We start from the raw sequence: 13622 nt of genomic DNA, 5'->3' as shown, positions 1-13622 counted from the left end.
AGAGAGAGATATCTAGCACCTATCCCACCATGTTCTCATCAAATCATGCTTCCCGATGAATGGTATACTCATCGAGTACACACATCTATTCTGAACCCTAACTAAGGTCCTCACACAATCTAATAGAGTATGGCCTCACCTCCATTCCAAAACTGATTTTTCTCTCTGTTGGGCAAAGTTCCAGGGTTTTTCTCAAACCCAATTCAGATAAACAGTTCAAGTTCTGTTTAAAAAAACAATCAGATAAGACACTCTGTGAGTTCCTGAATGTACAAAAGGTAGACCACACAGCAATAGACAGGAAGGAAGGTTCATACCTTTGAGACCCTCGATTTAGGATATTACACATTTATGAGGTCTGGAAACATATCCAACACTTCCTGAGCCAAAATTCTATTTTGCTTTGTAGCATTCCATGGGAAACAAACGTCTTCCCTAGAGTGTAACAAACACAAAGCCTCACTTTAGTAAGACATTTCAACAGAAATGTACTTTTCAATCAAGAATTACCAATATTTTTCCTAAACATAAGTACCCCTGCTTACCTTTACAGTAGCTCAAATCGAATTCCATCAACAGTGTATAGTTATTTTACCGCTAACCTGCTCGCAAAAGCGAGCCTCTCCATTTATATTGCGCGCTACATTTGTGCGCACATTGATGACGTCATCACGTCGAAACGTGACGCGATGACGTCATACATTCCGCGCCATGCCGTCGCCACAACAAACGTGGTTACCAAGGCAATCCACGAAAATGTCAATAAACATGGCTGCACACCCCTCAATTGGGCACAAACCATATATTTTTTAAAAGAAAGGAAGAAGGAAAAAAGAAAGAAAACATCCAAAAATACCTTCTCTATACAAATGCTAAGGCCGCACAGCTGGTTTCTACCTACCCAGGGACTATCTCAAGTTTAAAGATATCTCTGCTGGTTGAATATGCCAGATTTCTTAAGAGGCACAGTATAATGATACAAAAGATCCAACACTAGGATTTACTCATACAATAAACATGGGTTCATATAGTGTTATCATATGAAAACACTATACGGGCCACCCGCACCATACTGGAGAAACGTTTAGTTGTTTACAATGAGTAATACAAAATACCCTACCCACATCATATCCTGTCGTGAGCTCTTAGAAGGAAATTCCTATTTGACAGTAGAAGCATCTTGATGGGAAATACCAAAAGTCAATGCATGACACGTCCTGTAATGTAGATTGAATATACAGGAAAATAATCAGTCTATTTAATATCGTGCCACTCAATATTCTCATTAAGTCCTGTTATATGACTGTTAGTTAGAAAAATCAATTTTTGTTCTAAATTTAATAGTTTTCTATTGATATCTTCCTGTGTCTTTCCTTTTACTTTCTTCAAGATGCACCATTCAAAATCCATGAAAGAATGGCCCTTCTCTTCAAAGTGTTTCACCAGGGGGGCTTTTTCAACATGGTTTTTAAGGCAACTCTTGTGTTCTATCATCCATGTCTTGCATTTTCTGTTGGTCTTTCCTATGTACAGTAAGGCACATGGGCATCTAATCATGTAAATCACATTATCTGTTTGACAGTTAGTATGTTCCTTCATTTGCCATTTTGATTTTAAACCCAAATTCACAGATGTCATTTTATGGGTAAGTGGACACATAATGCAATCACCACAAGGATGATGCCCTATGACCCTAGGTATCCCCCATAAAGTACTTTGTCGCACTTCAGGGGTATAAGTTTTCTGTATATCATTGCGCATCACTAGATTGCGAATATTAGTACTTTTCTTAAAAGCCACTAAAGGAGTGGGAATGGTCATTATCTTCTTCCAATTCCTCTGGATAATGTTTTTAACTTTATAAGAAATATTACTAAAGGTGTTGACAAATACCAATGGTCTCTCTACCGTCTCTCTACTTTTCTTTTCAAATAGCGCTTCTCGATGATTATTAAAAGCTCGTTTTGCTGATTGTTTCACAATCTTGGCCGGATACCCTCTCTCAGTGAGTTTGTTAATCAGAATGTTAGCCCCATCTTCATAGTCCAACCTTGTGCTACTGTTACGTTTAAGGCGTAGAAATTTCCCAAAAGGCAAATTGTCACGCACATGTTTGGCATGATGACTGCCATAATGCAATAATGCATTTTTATCAGTACTTTTTACAAATGGTTTGACCCATAATCGATTATCTCTGTGATAAATGGTCAAGTCTAAATAATTGACTTCATTAGAACTCATGGAAGCTGTAAATTTCAGATACCTGTTCTGATTGTTTAGCCACACCACAAACTTGTTAGCTGTTTCTAACGTTCCATGCCACACCATAAAAACATCGTCAATATTTCGTAGCCACTGAGATATTTGATGTCTAAAGGGGTTAACCCCAGAGTAAATAACAGTTTGTTCCACCATATCTACATATAAGTTGGCTAAATTTGGAGCCATCGCTGCTCCCATGGCCGTGCCTTCTACCTGCATGTAAAATTGGCCCATGAATTGAAAGAAATTTTTTGTCAGGGCCATCTCGGCACACCATATAATAAACGCATTACTGACCGGATGATTATCCTCACGCTTTAATAGGGTTTCCTCCACTACTTCTAAAGTGGCTCTTTGTGGAATGTTGGTATAAAGAGATTGTATATCTAAACAAATCAGTATATCGGTGTTAGGGTCAAACATGGACCCCTCGATTTTCACAATGGCGTCTCTGGTGTCCTGAACATAACTCTTCATTTTATTTACAAAAGGACGTAGATAAAAATCTACATATTTGGATAAGGGTTCCAAAATTGAATTCACACCCGACACTATCGGTCTACCCGGAGGTTTATCCTTGTTTTTATGGATTTTGGGCAATATATAAAATATTGGAATCCTCGCTGTTTCCCTGATGAGATAATCACCTTCCTGTTTGCTGATAAACTGTAACTCAACAGCTTTTTCAACCTTTTTCTCTTATCTGTTTCATGATGTCTGAACTAGGATCTTGTTCGATTTTGCAGTAGCTATTATTGTCTGCTAGTAACCTGTCACATTCATCTATGTAGTCTTTTTTATTTAGGATAACAATGGCACCCCCCTTATCTGCCTGTCGAATCACTATTTTATCATTTTTCCCAAATTGCGCAACATAGTAATTTCTGATTTGCTTAAGTTAGAATTTCTAGGTATCCATTTCTTTTCTAATTTCTGAATCTCCCGGAGTACCTTTTTTTCAAAAACCAATGATTCCGGGGAATGGGTATGTTGAGGGGGGCAGAAAGTGGAAGGATTTCTCAACCCGCTATAATTGGTGTAAATACTAGCTGGTTGGTCCTCAAAAAACTCTTTCAAGTGTACCTTCCGCATAAAGGCGTTGAATTCTAATCTAAACTCAAAGGGATTGTGATGTTTAGATACCACAAAATTTAGACCCTTGTTGAGACACTGCTCCTCTTCCTTAGTCAGAGTCTTACTGGATAAGTTCACTACCAACCCCGATAACTGCGTGTCTGCATCCGGTCTGTTGACCAATCTTGTCGGCTGTTCCCTCTGCCTAAAAAAGGTTGGCGTCTAGATCCATTTCTTGTATCCTGGTTACCTCTTGAAATTCGACCTCTTTGTAAAGGGGCATTAGTATTTCTTCCTCTTTGACCGCCCCCATTTGTGTCTTCATTGTCGTTAGATATACCACCTTCCTCGCTAGAGTTATAAGAAGTGTTCCTGAACCTCACTCTCCTGTTGGTTTTTTGTCCTTCAACGGGTTCTCCGAAGTTATAATCCTTCATAACATATCGGAAAGCTTTTTCATGTTCAAAACTGGCTAAATCTTTTTTGAGCCTTTTGATTCTTTCTGCACTAGATTCTATTTTAAAGTTCTGCATTTCTTTCATATGTGCTTCTAATTTGGTTTTGAAGCTTTCAATATCGAAGTTCTTTTTCATTTCTTCTTCTAATTTGTTCAGATCCACCATGATCTTTTTTGTGGTGGCCTGAGCTGTTTCAATGATTAATACTAACCAGTCCCTTCCACATTTATTAGCTATATAGCTCCATTTTAATTTGAAATCTGCATTATCCAAAAATAATCTCGGTTCATTACGTACTATCAGGCCCTGAGGTAGGGCCTGGTTCTTCAGGTACTCCAACATGATAATCGCATGTAACTCAGTACGTACAAGCCTCTTACGGGTTTGTGTGAGCTCATTCCACTTATCATCCTTACTAATATCACTTAATTCACTATCTAAACCCAACTCAGGTATCGAGTTCAAAAGTTGCAAGATATACTCTTCAGTGTATGCCAAACTCTTATCAGCAGAAGTGGCCATATTACCACTTAGGTCAATTTCAGTGTAGGCAATCTATTTATCACAGTACGAGAACATAGACGGGATTAAGGCTACCAAAAAATCTCTCCCTACCACCACTAAGTGGAAAAAACCTCCGAAACAAAAGTTGCCTCACAGGAACATAAATTCATACGCGGGTTGCCCCACACTACAGTGATAATCCCTCCTACACAGTGGGGATAAGAAGGGACATGTCCATATTACTTAAAACACAATATGTTACCCACAACAATCTGAAACCTACTTACATAGCCCATTAACCAATTCAAGGTTATGTTAAGTTTAATGAATGACATGTGTTCAATATTTAAAATATCATATTTAATTCATTTGCTAAACAGCACAAGTATCAAAAACCATTTTCGTAAAAAATGCATTATATCACATAAAAAATATACAATTTAATAAAAGTGGTGATAACACAGCACATATTCAAGTTCAAACAACTACTAGAACATTCTCCACAGTAGCTAATTCAACTGTTCTTCTTTCCTACTGTGCGTAACAACTTAGCCCGACTTATATAAGTTTCTGTCCTGGATGTTGCTATTAACTGGACATTCTTCAGGGGCAGAAAATTGTCTTGTGCTTCTTGTAGACTTCTCTCTATGATTCCAGTTTCTTGAATTGGGGGTACATATAATACAAAAACATATTACTACATGTTCTGATTGTTTAGCCACACCACAAACTTGTTAGCTGTTTCTAATGTTCCATGCCACACCATAAAAACATCGTCAATATATCGTAGCCACTGAGATATTTGATGTCTAAAGGTGAAACAGCTAACAAGTTTGTGGTGTGGCTAAACAATCAGAACAGGTATCTGAAATTTACAGCTTCCATGAGTTCTAATGAAGTCAATTATTTAGACCTGACCATTTATCACAGAGATAATCGATTATGGGTCAAACCATTTGTAAAAAGTACTGATAAAAATGCATTATTGCATTATGGCAGTCATCATGCCAAACATGTGCGTGACAATTTGCCTTTTGGGCAATTTCTACGCCTTAAACGTAACAGTAGCACAAGGTTGGACTATGAAGATGGGGCTAACATTCTGATTAACAAACTCACTGAGAGAGGGTATCCGGCCAAGATTGTGAAACAATCAGCAAAACGAGCTTTTAATAATCATCGAGAAGCGCTATTTGAAAAGAAAAGTAGAGAGACGGTAGAGAGACCATTGGTATTTGTCAACACCTTTAGTAATATTTCTTATAAAGTTAAAAACATTATCCAGAGGAATTGGAAGAAGATAATGACCATTCCCACTCCTTTAGTGGCTTTTAAGAAAAGTACTAATATTCGAAATCTAGTGATGCGCAATGATATACAGAAAACCTATACCCCTGAAGTGCGACAAAGTACTTTATGGGGGATACCTAGGGTCATAGGGCATCATCCTTGTGGTGATTGCATTATGTGTCCACTTACCCGTAAAATGACATCTGTGAATTTGGGTTTAAAATCAAAATGGCAAATGAAGGAACATACTAACTGTCAAACAGATAATGTGATTTACATGATTAGATGCACATGTGCCTTACTGTACATAGGAAAGACCAACAGAAAATGCAAGACACGGATGATAGAACACAAGAGTTGCCTTAAAAACCATGTTGAAAAAGCCCCCCTGGTGAAACACTTTGAAGAGAAGGGCCATTCTTTCATGGATTTTGAATGGTGCATCTTGAAGAAAGTAAAAGGAAAGACACAGGAAGATATCAATAGAAAACTATTAAATTTAGAACAAAAATTGATTTTTCTAACTAACAGTCATATAACAGGACTTAATGAGAATATTGAGTGGCACAATATTAAATAGACTGATTATTTTCCTGTATATTCAATCTACATTACAGGACGTGTCATGCATTGACTTTTGGTATTTCCCATCAAGATGCTTTTACTGTCAAATAGGAATTTCCTTCTAAGAGCTCACGACAGGATATGATGTGGGTAGGGTATTTTGTATTACTCATTGGAAACAACTAAATGTTTCTCCAGTATGGTGCGGGTGGCCCGTATAGTGTTTTCATATGATAACACTATATGAACCCATGTTTATTGTATGATTAAATCCTAGTGTTGGATCTTTTGTATCATTATACTGTGCCTCTTAAGAAATCTGGCATATTCAACCAGCAGAGATATCTTTAAACTTGAGATAGTCCCTGGGTAGGTAGAAACCAGCTGTGCGGCCTTAGCATTTGTATAGAGAAGGTATTTTTGGATGTTTTCTTTCTTTTTTCCTTCTTCCTTTCTTTTAAAAAATATATGGTTTGTGCCCAATTGAGGGGTGTGCAGCCATGTTTATTGACATTTTCGTGGATTGCCTTGGTAACCACGTTTGTTGTGGCGACGGCATGGCGTGGCGCGGAATGTATGACGTCATCGCGTCACGTTTCGACGTGATGACGTCATCAATGTGCGCACAAATGTAGCGCGCAATATAAATGGAGAGGCTCGCTTTTGCGAGCAGGTTAGCGGTAAAATAACTATACACTGTTGATGGAATTCGATTTGAGCTACTGTAAAGGTAAGCAGGGGTACTTATGTTTAGGAAAAATATTGGTAATTCTTGATTGAAAAGTACATTTCTGTTGAAATGTCTTACTAAAGTGAGGCTTTGTGTTTGTTACACTCTAGGGAAGACGTTTGTTTCCCATGGAATGCTACAAAGCAAAATAGAATTTTGGCTCAGGAAGTGTTGGATATGTTTCCAGACCTCATAAATTTGTAATATCCTAAATCGAGGGTCTCAAAGGTATGAACCTTCCTTCCTGTCTATTGCTGTGTGGTCTACCTTTTGTACATTCAGGAACTCACAGAGTGTCTTATCTGATTGTTTTTTTAAACAGAATTTGAACTGTTTATCTGAATTGGGTTTGAGAAAAACCCTGGAACTTTGCCCAACAGAGAGAAAAATCAGTTTTGGAATGGAGGTGAGGCCATACTCTATTAGATTGTGTGAGGACCTTAGTTAGGGTTCAGAATAGATGTGTGTACTCGATGAGTATACCATTCATCAGGAAGCATGATTTGATGAGAACATGGTGGGATAGGTGCTAGATATCTCTCTCTAACACTGTGAACAGTGAAGGACAAAATTGTGATTGTCGTTTAAATCTGTACAACATTAAATGGATACAAGTTTTAAGCACCAGTATTTGATTAAATATATACTTGATGCATCCTAATGGTGATTAGGACAAGCTAGGCTAAGTAAAATAACCTATTATGTCAATGTAGTAATATGTTTTTGTATTATATGTACCCCCAATTCTAGAAACTGGAATCATAGAGAGAAGTCTACAAGAAGCACAAGACAATTTTCTGCCCCTGAAGAATGTCCAGTTAATAGCAACATCCAGGACAGAAACTTATATAAGTCGGGCTAAGTTGTTACGCACAGTAGGAAAGAAGAACAGTTGAATTAGCTACTGTGGAGAATGTTCTAGTAGTTGTTTGAACTTGAATATGTGCTGTGTTATCACCACTTTTATTAAATTGTATATTTTTTATGTGATATAATGCATTTTTTACGAAAATGTTTTTTGATACTTGTGCTGTTTAGCAAATGAATTAAATATGATATTTTAAATATTGAACACGTCATTCATTAAACTTAACATAACCTTGAATTGGTTAATGGGCTATGTAAGTAGGTTTCAGATTGTTGTGGGTAACATATTGTGTTTTAAGTAATATGGACATGTCCCTTCCTTTTTTTGATTAAATAGATATTATATCCCCACTGTGTAGGAGGGATTATCACTGTAGTGTGGGGCAACCCGCGTATGAATTTATGGACTACTGATTAACATCATGCAACAATATGCCTGGAACCCTGGGAATCTCCCTATTTATGTGGCCTCGATTGACCTGACATCAGCATTTGATTTGGTGGATAGAACAATCCTGTGGACAAAATTGGCTAAGTTAGGAATGCCTTCACCTCTATTATATATAACATGCATGAAGATTCAAGAATAAGAGTGTGACTTAATTCGGAAGGGACACTATCCCAAGAAATAATGGTAAAAAACGGCTTAAGGCAACAATGTATATAAGCACCTACTATCTTTAATCTATATTTCTCTGATGTCGGCAACTACTTAAAAAATCTAGTTGTAAGTTCACCTAAAGTAGAAAGTGCTAAGGTTCACTGGACAGCATACGCAGATGATGTGACGCTGTATGACCATACTCCTATAGGACTTCAGCACCTTCTTACTGCTTTTAAAGAATACATCAGTGTAAATGCTTTCAAAAGTAACTATAGTAAAACAGTGATCCTATGCTTAACATATAAGAAAAATCCCAAAAAATGTGCTTGGTTCTTAAACCACGCGAAACTACCCATGAGCACTGCTATAAGATACTTGGAATACCATGTATTTGGTGACAGGAATGAGATAAATTATGGGGCCCATATGGATTCAAAATTAATATGATGATATCCCAGCTCCGTAAAATTGATCTAAAATATGGCAAATTCTATTTAGCACCATGTCTACGTCTGTACAAAAACAAAATAGTGGCCCAACTATGATATGGTATGGAATTAGCACCTCTATGCTGCAGGGGTGAAGCTGTAATATACAAGTCTCGATTGGTAAAATCAATGGTTAGATGTTTGCCTAAATGTGTGCCCCTTGCAGCCATTCGTTATGAACTTGGATTGTTCTCAATTAGAAGTGTAATAGAATGGCGGAGATTATCACTCTATAGGAAACTGATTATCTGTAAAGAAACAACCCTATATGAAATCATGGGTAAAGGTATCAGGAGTGGTTCTCCGGTATCGAAGTACCTTAAGGATATGGTTGAAGAAGCATATGGAGTTCTTGACAACCTGGATGTTCCTAGCGAGCTGCTTATTTCAAACCCAATGAAGTTCAAGAAACTATTGCTTCACTTTGACTGAAATCTAACTGTTAACGAGGTTATGAAGTTCAAATTGTATAAGCATTTGGTATCCCATTTCAAAAAGATGGGGGAGCCTGAACTGTATCTGATTCAATTTCCTGATAGAGTGTGGAGACAGGAATACATGAGATTCCGTTTTAATGTGCTCGGAACAGGGGAAATAATGGACATAAGAGCGGGTCACACTGAGATCTATAACCCTGCAGATTTTGGAAAAAAAAGGAAATCTGTGAAACATTAGTACATATTCTGACAGAATGTGATGGGTTAAGGAAAGAATGAATTAACAGCTTTAACCAATATGTGCCGAACACGGAATGTGTTGATCTGAATCTTTTATGGCTGGACATGTTACATGGTAAACGAGTGAAACTACAGTTGGCCGTATTAAGATTCTTGAAGAAGTATTGTGGACTATAAAATAAGGTATATGTGTATGGATGTACACGTCTTAATGTGATATATGCTGTCTATGTGTAAATGAACTCATATGTATTACGTAGAATTTGATTTGTTTTGGTAAGGCTTTAGGAGTATGTTCTTTCTGTTTTTATGTGGTTTACTTACGTATGAGACAGTATTTCTTTATTTGTATTCTTTTATCTGCATCTTTTAAAGAAAAAAAATCTTTTGTAAGGGTTACATTCTTGGTGAGGGACTGTTTGTGATGACACCTGCTGCAGTACCTACGCGCCCCGTCAAATTAAAAGGGTTTGTCCATGAGAGTTGAGGTGATGTTAAAGATCTTGCGTCGCACCAGGTTTAGCTACTACGGAGACTTAGAGTCCCTCCACTCCGTTTGTGACAATATATAATGGTTGTGTTGAGCTATCCCTTGATAGTGCGCCGAAAAATAATGGAATGGCAAGTAGTGATGATTAATCAATTCCTGTTTATTTTTGTGATGTTAGAGCCTTTGTGGATGACACGTGTTTCGGCAGAGCTGCCTTTATCGAATCCAGGCTTATTAAATGAAAAGAAAATGAAAAGAAAATGCCATAAGGGAATTTGAAAACACACTAAGAAGAAAAAATATATACATATGTACGTATAGTCATCTGGCTGAGAAATACTACATACAGAAATATCTAAATTGAAATAGTGTAAAACATTGCCGAATTTATTGAAGAGACCCACTGCCTTTACAGGAGTATAATCACCTATTGCACCATTTGTAAAACGAATAAAAGAAGAAATTAACAGAAGGAAAATAAGGGTAAGCGATGAGTCTTGTGGTACATTATGTGAAAAGTTCAAAGCGAAAAAAGAGGGAGTTTAAGATCAGATAGTGCCCGAAGGGGACATAGGTCTACCTCTAAATGTGAGAGGAGTGAACAGGTTGGGAAAGAGTAGATAAACATGCACATGGCAGCTATTTAGTGACAGTGCAGGCGCTTTTTCTTACCTATATAGATAGCTCATAAGTCACTGCATAATGCATAAAGGTGCTGAAGTTCACAGGGATGAATCCCACCTAAGTATAAAACATATAAACAAGTTGTTGGAAATGGATTCCAGGGATGTAGTGGCAACTTATTTGAACAAGTGTTTAAGTTTAAGTAAAAAAAAAAAATAAAAAAAAAACCAAAACCCCTACGTAGTGCGCAGGCACGCAATATGTAAGAGTAAAACTAGGTCAGTCATATGTTATGTTTCAACAATATACATAATAGCTAACTGATGGTTCATAAAAGCAACCCGTGGTGACATAAATTGTAACGGCTTCAAAATGCTAACCGTGAAAAAAAAAAAAAAAACCGAACGAAAATACATAGTTCTGGAACACGTGCATTTTGGTAAAGCACACATGTGAGGTTTAAGGAAAGCATCAAGTCTCAGAGGGAAGCCCCTGTGCTTGCCCACACAAAAGAAAGGGTCCTACCTGATACAAAGAAGTCCTCCGTATGTACGAGTGTCCTGTGTTTACCACATTGGGTGTAATGAATAAAAGGCAGAAAAGTCCTATGTCTGTTACTATTACTGGCGGCCATATTTTGGGAATGGGAAGCGTACTTGGGCTGCGCATAGTGGTTTATGTCCCATTTTGTGATGGGGTTGCCGCATTTTGAACTTGGAAACATATACTTAAGGTGTGGGATTAAGCATGAATATAGTCCTATAGGTGCCTGTATTGATGTTAGAGAAATACATACAGAACACGAATTTGGTGCAAGTACAATATATTGGATGTAGCATGATGAGATGAATTCGTGGCTGATCAAAACGAAAATGGGGTATTATGGGAAACGTAGTGTGCAACTGTTGGTGGTGTTTCCCGCATGAGAAAAGGGGGATTATGGGAGATGTAGTCAGACTTCAATGTTTAGAATTGAAGAATCATGGGCGAATACGTGACTGATCAAAACGAAATAGGGTATTATGGGAAACGTAGTGTGCAACTGTTGTTGGAGTTTTCTGCATGAAGAAAAAAAAAAAAAAAAAAAAAAGGGGGATTATGGGAAATGTAGTCAGACTTCAATATTTAAATTGAAGGATAGTGGGAGAAAGGAAGGCAGTTTTAACAAGAGAAATAAGTAAGAAATCAAAGGCGTATCAAATTACATGATTAACACAACAAAGTAAATTACATATCGTAGTATGTCAGAAGTAATTATAAAGTAATGCATATAGCAAATATAACAAGTTGCATAATTTTATAGAAAATGTATCATTTCATTGTCGGAGTTTAAACCCCACTCCACTGCTCGATGATGCCAAATCAGTCTTGCTTCGGCTCTTCTGAGAAAGAGTTCCTGGTTGCCTCCTCTTGTGGTAGTCTTGATTTTCTGTAGACCAATAAACTGAATGTCCAATTTATTGTCCATTTGATGCTTTGATTGCCAGTGTTGTGATAATGGCAAATTGCTGTCTTGACTTCCGATTACTGAAAGATGCTCTCTTATCCGAGTTCTTAGTTCACGAATGGTGGAGCCAATGTATATCAATTGACATGTGCATTGAATTGCGTATACAACAGATTTAGATCGGCAATTCATTTGCTGTTTGATCAAAGTTTTTATCCCTTTTGCATCTGTAAATACAGTTGTTGGTGAGTGAGCATGTTTACACATGTTGCAGAAGCCACATTTTCTAAACCCAGTTGGTTGTTTAAGCCATGTTTCTTGGGTAATTTGTTCTTGTTCTGGTAAGAAAGAAGGGCTGACACACATTTTTAGAGTTTTGGCCTTTTTAAAGATGAGAGTAGGAGTATCTTTGAGATTTTCTGAAATATGGGGATCAAGTTTGAGGAGATGCCAGTTTTTCTTTAGTGCTCTTCTGATTTCTTTGTTATTTTCACAATAAGTGGTGATGAATTGTACCACTTCTTGGTGTTGTTGTGGTTTTGATTTTGGAGTTAGTGTCATTGTTCTAGTCATTTGCATGGCCTTGGTTCTGGCCTTGTTGATGTCTTTTTTAGGGTACCCTCTGGCAATGAATCTTGTAGATAGAAGTTCACATTCTGCTTGAAAAGATGTGGTATTAGTACAGTTCCTTTTTGCCCTGATGAATTCTCCTTTCGGAATATTTTTGATAACTGGTTTGTAGTGACAACTTGTGGCGTAGAGAGTTGAGTTTACCTCTGTTTCTTTTCTGTAGGTTTTGGTTATTAGTTTATTTCCGGAGACAGAAATTGTGAGGTCTAAAAAGTCAATCTCGAAATCACTGGATTTACCTGTAAATTGAAAACCAAAAGTATTGTTGTTGGCTTGTACTAGAAAGTCCATAAGAGCAGTTTCTGGTCCGTTCCAAATCAAAAAAACATCATCTATATAGCGCGTCCATTTGACAATGTGATTGTTGTAGGCCGGTAATTTGTAGATAAAGAGGTCTTCAAACATGCCCATTACCAAGTTGGCAAGGGCTGGGGCAAATTTAACGCCCATTGCAACTCCACAAGTCTGCTTGTAAAAATGATGATCAAAAATGAAAATATTGTTTTCCAACGTAGTGAGTAGCATTTCTTTAAGCATGCAAACGTAGTTAAAGTGTGATGAGGATTCCTCCTGGAAAACGTAATCTATAGTTTGTAGTGCTAAGTCGTATCCAATTGAGGTATAGAGAGCTTTAACATCCCATGTTGCCAGGAGGAAGTTTTCTTGCCATTCAATTTGAGCCAGTGTATTAATAATGGAAGTACTGTCTTTTAAGTATGCTTGTACCTGAACCACCTTAGGTTTGAGTATGTTGTCAATATATTCAGCAATTGGTTCAGTGGCCCATCCGATGCCACTGACGATTGGTCTCCCTTCTGGGATTGTTTGAAAGGGTTTATGTACCTTTGGTAGAAAGTAAATGGTAGGTATCGTTGGTTTTGGTATGAACAAATGGGTTTTCTCATCATCAGTA

General features: G+C 37.4%; 1 protein-coding gene and 1 long non-coding RNA gene across 2 annotated transcripts in view; both read left to right on the top strand.

The window, feature by feature from the left end:
* LOC138529284 (phospholipase A2 inhibitor and Ly6/PLAUR domain-containing protein-like) overlaps positions 1-13622 on the top strand; it is a 402239-nt gene that overhangs the window by 84273 nt on the left and 304344 nt on the right. The gene's annotated exons all lie outside the window — the stretch shown is intronic.
* LOC138529273 (uncharacterized) lies at positions 7203-7954 on the top strand. Its single transcript, XR_011284617.1, has 2 exons — positions 7203-7288; positions 7633-7954. It is a non-coding gene; the product is annotated as an uncharacterized lncRNA (long non-coding RNA).

This window comes from Ambystoma mexicanum, chromosome 1q (assembly GCF_040938575.1).
Source record: "Ambystoma mexicanum isolate Mex_15411 chromosome 1q, UKY_AmexF1_1, whole genome shotgun sequence".
Taxonomy (NCBI): Eukaryota; Metazoa; Chordata; class Amphibia; order Caudata; family Ambystomatidae; genus Ambystoma; species Ambystoma mexicanum.
This window is presented reverse-complemented; position numbering and strand designations above follow the sequence as displayed.